Source organism: Varanus komodoensis, unplaced genomic scaffold (genome assembly GCF_004798865.1).
Source record: "Varanus komodoensis strain SLA01 unplaced genomic scaffold, ASM479886v1 scaffold1, whole genome shotgun sequence".
Lineage (NCBI taxonomy): Eukaryota > Metazoa > Chordata > Lepidosauria > Squamata > Varanidae > Varanus > Varanus komodoensis.
In genome coordinates this window covers 131,763,850-131,771,135 of record NW_025335268.1, presented here as the reverse complement: position 1 = coordinate 131,771,135, position 7,286 = coordinate 131,763,850, and the positions used below count along the sequence as shown (strand labels likewise).

Genomic DNA, 7,286 nt, shown 5'->3' with positions numbered 1-7,286 from the left:
AGCTCACTACTTAAAAAGAACAGTGAGATAGTACAGCCATAAAGAATATGTCTGTAAAAGCACTGATCTTTTTGTGCCTGTCTGTGTGGCCAGGGTACACACATGAGCAAGCTGATCTTCAATGGCACCTAGAGAGTTCATTTGACTGCTAAAAGCTGAAGTGATTTCTGGCTAGTTCACATCCTTGACAAATGGAGTACTGGTCCATTTGGGATAATGTGGGGAAGGAAACTAGTTTCAAATTTGGAAAAATTTTAGCAAATGACTAAAAACAAAGGTTGAGAAGCAAGTAAGCTCTCTAGTTGAAACAGTTAAAGTAACAGAAGAAACTCTCTCCCCAGCACTCCCATGTACAACTCAGTTCCTCTGCCTACTCCCCTTTTACTAACTCTCCTATAGAAGATTTATTCAACTCCTGGAACTACCTCTTTTTTGTATTATTTTTATTATTTTAAACATAAATGGAATACAGAAAGATGTCTCTCTGTGTGTGTGAAATAAAATAAAATTGCCAAGGGATTTTAAACAAGTATAACCAATACACTAGAGCCCACAAAGAGAGCGAAAATATCTTTCTGTCATTCAGTCAAAACAAGGGATTATTCTGTATACCAACACATTTTCCAATTGCTTTAAAACAATTATAAATTTTCAACTTCTTTTTAAAAAGCTCCCTTTTACAGCCTATTAATTGTACAGGATGTAATAGAATTTGTCATTAAATTCTCCAACCAGTCTTCTGTTTACATAATTAGTTAATTTTGCCATCACTGTCTAGTCTGCCAACTTATTTTTCCATTCTTCAATTGGTAGGGTTTCTGGTAATTTCCATTTAGAGGCAATTGTAATAACTCCTGGAACTACATCTATCTGACTTCCCACTGAGCCCTACTTCTCCCAAAGCCAAACCTTTACAAATGTTTCCACCCCAGCTGAAAGTTCTCTGGAGTCAACTTTTCCAGATTCTGCCATAGCTGTGGACTAACTTCCCAGGAAAGTTGGTTGGCGGCTCCTACTAATAGCAGCAGCAAAGAAGTTAAATAAATGAACATAAGATGCAGGATGATGAGTCAGTGATATGACTGTTGTGGGGGAAAGGACAAGTTATAATAAACCTAAAGAATGGGAGGCCTGGCCCCCAGGAATTTTCCCATTATCCCTGGTTTATTCTGGATGCTCTAATGCCCTGTATTGCCTCTACTTATCCACTCTGGGCTCATCCTGGGACAACAGGAGGACTATCACTTGTAAGGGCACATATCCCATTCAGTCTGATCAAGATCAAGGCATTCAAAAATTATTTGCCTAATATCTGGGGAGACACTCAGAAATGGTGCAAAATGGTTAAAGGAAAAATATCAATATAAATATCAATATAGTATCCTATTCATAATATCAGTGCATGAGCCTATTCATGGTGACTGTCTTTTAGGCCCTACAGATGTGCACTACATCCCAGAACAAGCTCAGCAGGGAGCACAATGATCACAAACTGCAGGAAGGACCCTGATGGCCAGGCCAGGCAAGGCCAAGTACTGCACCATTAACAAACATGCAGCTATAGACCCTCTGAAAGCACCACAATGCTGTGAGTGAATCCCTTCCTCAGGCGGTCAGCTGGGAAAAATGGCAAGCACCCATCCAGAGGACTGGCGATTACCAAAACAGACTTGTGGCTGCCTTTTCCTGACATTTGGGAATGGATTCTGTCAGTGCTAACCCCAAAGCCTTGGTAGTTTTGACTTTTGTGTCAGGACTTTTACCACGGTTGCAGAACCAAACGAGAGAGTGTGTGTGAGGCTGGCAAGGGCAGAGCCTGTTGTCATTGTCCCTGCAGTGTTGCAGTGTTGGGGAAATGCTCATGGGGGAAGGAAGGAAAGGGGGGGGGGCAGGGGGCAGAGCATGGACCAGGGGAAATGCAGTTAGAAATGTACCACAATGGCCCATCCCCCTCAGCTCCAAACTCAGGCAAAAACAACCCATTGAGGGAAATAGAAATTGTTTCTCTTGAAAGAAACCAGGGAGATTGGAGGAGGAAATGTGGTATTTCGCAGAAAATGCAAAAGAGGCAGCATGCACAGCCGAGTACCCCACAGGCTTCTGTCCGAATTTCACCTGCAGGATCCCACGAGCCAGTGGTGATGGCGAAGGGACAATTCCTCCAGACCCAGTAACAGCAAAAAGGAGGCCTGGCATCAGGTATCCCTGAATCCTATCTCCCTTTCATGGTCTGACTCTCCCTTTCCCTGGTCAATACAGGAGTCACTTATTCCACTGATTCTGCAGATGTTGCTCGCCTGAAATCCAGAGGTGAAGTTTTGACTGTGATGGGGGCAACCAAAACTCCTGTCCAATGCCAGATCTTCCAACCCACACCAGTGACCACTGGATTCTTAATTGTAAACCATTCTTTTTTTGGTCTCCTACTACCCCTGTAAATTTGCTGCAAAGGGATCTCCTCTGCAAAATAGAAGACACTATTCACTGAAGCCAAGGTGGGATTGTCATCCTACCTCAGCAATCCATTCTCTCTCTCTTGATACTGATGGCAGATTCAAAGAAGGCAGATTCTGCAGATTTATTTGAACAGGTACCTGAGTTAAGAACTTTTCCTGCACAGCTATGAGCTAACTCATCCAATGAGACAGGTCTCCTCCAGATGGTAGAAATTCAGTATAGGACTAACGTGGCATGGCCAAATGTAAAACAGTATTCTTTGTCTAAGAAGCAAATTGAAGGCATTATTGCTTTATTATAAGGATAATTTGGACTAGTGTAGGTGTAATAGTATATGATCAGCTGTAATTAAAATACAAGCAATTCCTAAATTATATATAATATGATGAAAAAGACCTCAAAACAAATCCAAAACAGCTCCTCAAGGGTGCAGAATGGTCCCTAGACAGCATTTCAAGGCTCAAAAGATCAGAAAAAAACTTCCAAGTTCTTAAATATCCCTCTGATCTTGGAGGGTGTTCTCTGATTTCAAAGTCCTCCAGACTTCTAACTCTGTTCATTATTGTGAAGTGATCCAGCACATGCAAAAAGTATCTTTGGCTATCTAATTTCCCTCCTCCTCAGGGTTACGAAGGGAGCACTACCTGAACACTGCATAACCAGCATCCCTCTTCCAGGCCACCTGCAGAAGCCTTAGCACTGTTGCACATGATGCAGAAGGTGGCTGGTTGGCCAACCTTCATTCTGTGAACATTTGTAGACTTCCTCTTGGATCAGTTCACTTTGCATGACCAAGCTAAGCACAATAGGAAGCCCATAAATAGTAGTGGGACCAATTCCACTAGGGTTCATCCCAGCCCTCCTAGAATTACATCAATATAAGCTTGATTGTATGCATTTTATTATATTGGTAGCCTATTTGTAAAATAAATTATAAAATAATCTATGTCAAAGAGAAAGTGTTTGCAGAAATCTTACATAGATACAAACATGGCAGATTGCAAAGATAATGGATGAAAACAATACTGTAGTTCTCTGATCATCCAGCTGGGAAAATTTTGAGTTCAACACTACAATGGAATGGAAGATAATATGCAAGGGAATGGAATATGTAAAATCCTGGATCACCTCAGTTTCTATGAACTAAATGTGTCGCATACATGACAGAAAGAAGTTTAAAGCTGAAAATAAATTCTTATACTATGATTCTAACCTGTTTCATTCCTACCATTTAGACCACTGCTCCAGATCAAATGTGTCTGGGAAACTGCCTCCACCTATCCCTGTTGGAAAACAGGCCACTTTTCCAGGCCTTGCTCTGCTGCTTCTTTCAGTGGCAGCCTTGGTGACTTCAACTATCAGTGGGAATGTCTCCCAGCCTTGGAAGTTGGCTTTGCAAGGAGGAGTCATGAGGCCTGGAAAATCAGGCTTTCCCTTTTTTATTGCCTCCTAAAGTAATACATAGCAACTTCAGCCTAAGTATCAGCTTTTTTGTTCAGTATGCCATAAGTGATGATCATGTATGTTCAAAGGCATTGATATCTAGGTGATATCTTAGAAACCTGACATTGCATCAATTTCTCCAATAAAGCTAAATTCTATTATTACTCCATTTTTGGGCAAAAACTTGTCTAGCAGTCCAAAATACAACTAACAAAACACATATTTTTACAAATAGTTAAAATCAGTTCAACTAAGTAAAGCATAACCTGGGTGGAGATTAACTCTCCAGCCCACGCCCACAGGCACCCCCGTCTCGCCACCTTTCAACTGGCCCCGTTGAAAAAGTTTGACGACCCCTGGTCTACTAGTAGTAGCTAAAGGATAGTTTCTAGGATGTGCGAATGTAATTCAGCAATTCATTGACATCTTTAAACAAGAATGTTATGCTTAGGTCAATGATGTGTCTAAAAACTTCTGACCAGAAGGAGGCCACCACTGGGTATTTCCTCAGCATGTGCACTAATAATGCTTCTGCTATCCCACATCACCAACATTTATTAGAAGGTGGTTTTAAGCACTGTGGAGTTCAAAAGAGTAACGTGTACTGTATAAAGTGGTTTCAGGTTGGGGGATACAGATTATATAGAAGATGCAGCTATTTTCCTCTGTTGTGGTTATATATGGCATTCTAATTCCCCACTCTACTCTTCTCCGGGGGGTCTGGATGTCAAGTTGATTCTAGGAGCTTTTTGTAAATATATGTTGTCAGCTTGAATGCTGCTTGGCCATATAGGGAATGGAGCATGTGTTTTATGTGGAGGTGTTGCCAGTGTGTGTTTTGGGACAGTTGATATATTTTCTGTAAATCGACAAAGGAGAGGAATTCACAGTCTGATTATTAATTGATCTAATGTTAGAATATTCTCTCAGCCCACTGCCCCCCAAGAAACAGTTACTCAGAATCTTGAGTTTTGGGTTATACCAAATTGTCAGTTGGTTGTGAGAGGGGGTAAAGGCACATTTGACAGGATAACATTTGCCATGTCTTTCCAGTCACTTGAATGGAGTGAGGTGCGGTAGGGCCCTCTCTGTTTAAGTCTGTGGAGCCCAGTGCCATTCATTGGGTAATTGGTGTCAAATATACAGATTCTAGCCCTGTCCAAGGAAGTTGTTATGGCAATGAGGTAAGTGATACACACTGGGGGGAAATCCCATCTTTGAATACAAGCTGACTGGATCTGAGCTAGTGATGAGAAACCAAGAAAGAGCTCTTGGGGTTGTGCTGGACAGCTCGTGTATGAACCCAGTGTGTGGCTGTGAAAAACACAGATTCCATGTTAAGCATAATTAAGAAAGAATTGGGGAAATTATGCCAATATCATATTTCCCTTATATGAATCTATATTACAACCACCTTTGAAATACTGTGTATAGTTCTGGTCACTATACCTGAAAAAGATTATTATAGAGCTTGGAAAAAAGGCAGAAAGAGGCAATAAAATGATCATGGATCCAGAGCAGTTCATTTAGCTTAGGGAAAAAAGATAAGTGGAAGCATGATAGAGATGTACACAATTATTCATGGCACAGAAAATGTAGCTGGGTGACACTTTTCTCCTTCTTTTATAATACTATAATCTGGGGTCATTCTATAAAGCTAAAGGAAGATTTAGTATAGTGCTGTACTTCATACAAAGCACCATTACATTACAGAATGTATTTCCATGAGATGTAGTGATAGCCACCAATTAGAACAGCTTTAAAAGTGAATTTTAAATGGTCTTTCTTATCCTGGAAATAAGCAATCAATTATTCTTAGTCCTGATGGCTATATGCTTTTTCCTGTAACAGGGACGGTCAGTCCATGTGCACCAGCTGTTGGGGAATAGTGGCAGGAAAGTGGTGGGGCACTTACGTTCTGCCTCCGAGTTCCCTGCAGGCTACTGGCTGGCCACTGCGTGAACAGATGGTCTGAAATCAGCGGGGCTCTTTTGTTCTTAGGAGACCGGCTGCTCCATGACCACTTAAGTAAACGTCTGGCAGCTCCTCTCTTCTTCCCCGAGGAAAGCCAGGTAGGGTCGGATAATTAAAAACTAAATTTAAGACTCTGTTCATATGTTCCATCTCTCAACCTCTCTTGCACTGAAAACGAGCGAGAGGGGAGAGACGAAAGCGGGCCCATATGAGCGTGAACGGGAACTAAGAAAAGCAAAGCAAGGGAACGAAAGCGCTCAAAGGGAAATAAAGTGAAGGCGGAGGGAACGCTCCGCTTACTACCCACCGAATGGCCTCCCAGGCAGCGCCATGAGTGTCCGTGCGCCCAAGAACCGCGAACCGCTCCGCAGCTCCGCAGCGGCCGCGGCAAGCACCGCCTATTCCGACTTCTCAGGCTGCGCATGCGCAACTTCTGGCCGCGGACTGAAAGGCGAGAAGTGGTGACGTCAGAGTACGCGAAAGGAAGGCGCGGGCTGCGCTCCCGGCTCTTGAATAGCCACGATCACGTGGGTGCGCGGCGAGGCCAATGAGAGTCGCAGTGGTGGTGGGCGGGGATGACAGGCGGTGTCGCGTCCCCCGGCAACAGCTGCTCATGGGACAAAAAAAATAATAATAATTCTGTGTACGTATTTTAAATTTGAGCTTTTGGTATAAACTTGGTTCTAAAGCACACAGCTCCCTTGTGAGGCGGGATACAGAAATATGGAGAAAGGCGTGAGCTGCTGGTGTTGGAGGTAGAGAAGGCCGCTCATCATTATGGTGACGGGAGGGCAGCAGCCTTGCACTGCAGTTCAAACTAGCCACACTCCTGTCATTCGTGGATGCTGCATGACCGTAAGCACCAATATACCAAAATAAGGCTTGCTGTCTACCAGACAGCACGGATCCTTGCTCCAATAATCAGAAGGCATGATGTCACTGTGCCATCCTTGGTAAGAAAGAAAGATGGGGAAAAAACATGGGACTTGAAGGTGGAAGATGCTGTCAACAGTTGACTGAAGATGATTGGAGATGAGTGTGTTTTCCTCTGCAGCAGATAATCTCTGCAAGCCCCATCAGACTCACTGACACCCCCATCCCTGCTTTAATACTTCTAATTCTTTCCACCTGGGTGTATTTGGGGTACCTAATACATTTGGGGTACCTGTAAAGCCCTAAACCAGGCTTGGGTCCTGGTTACCTGAAGGAGCGCTTACATCCATATACACCCACCCGCCCGCCCCTTGAGATCTGCGGGAGAGGCCCTTCTCCGGGAACCCTCCGTGAAAGAAATTAGGAGGGTAAGTACTCGGAGGAGGGCTTTCTCTGCGGTGGCACCCAATCTATGGAATGTGCTCCCCAGAGAGGTCTGCCTGGCACCGAAAAACAAATAATGATGGTGCCAGGCGGAC

General features: G+C 43.4%; 1 long non-coding RNA gene across 1 annotated transcript in view; it reads right to left on the bottom strand.

The window, feature by feature from the left end:
• LOC123031676 overlaps positions 1–6,447 on the bottom strand; it is a 50,802-nt gene extending 44,355 nt beyond the window's left edge. The window contains exon 1 of the long non-coding RNA XR_006416358.1: positions 6,182–6,447. This is a non-coding gene — a long non-coding RNA (uncharacterized LOC123031676). The remainder of the gene's footprint in view (positions 1–6,181) is intronic.
• Between the last annotated feature and the right edge of the window lie 839 nt (positions 6,448–7,286).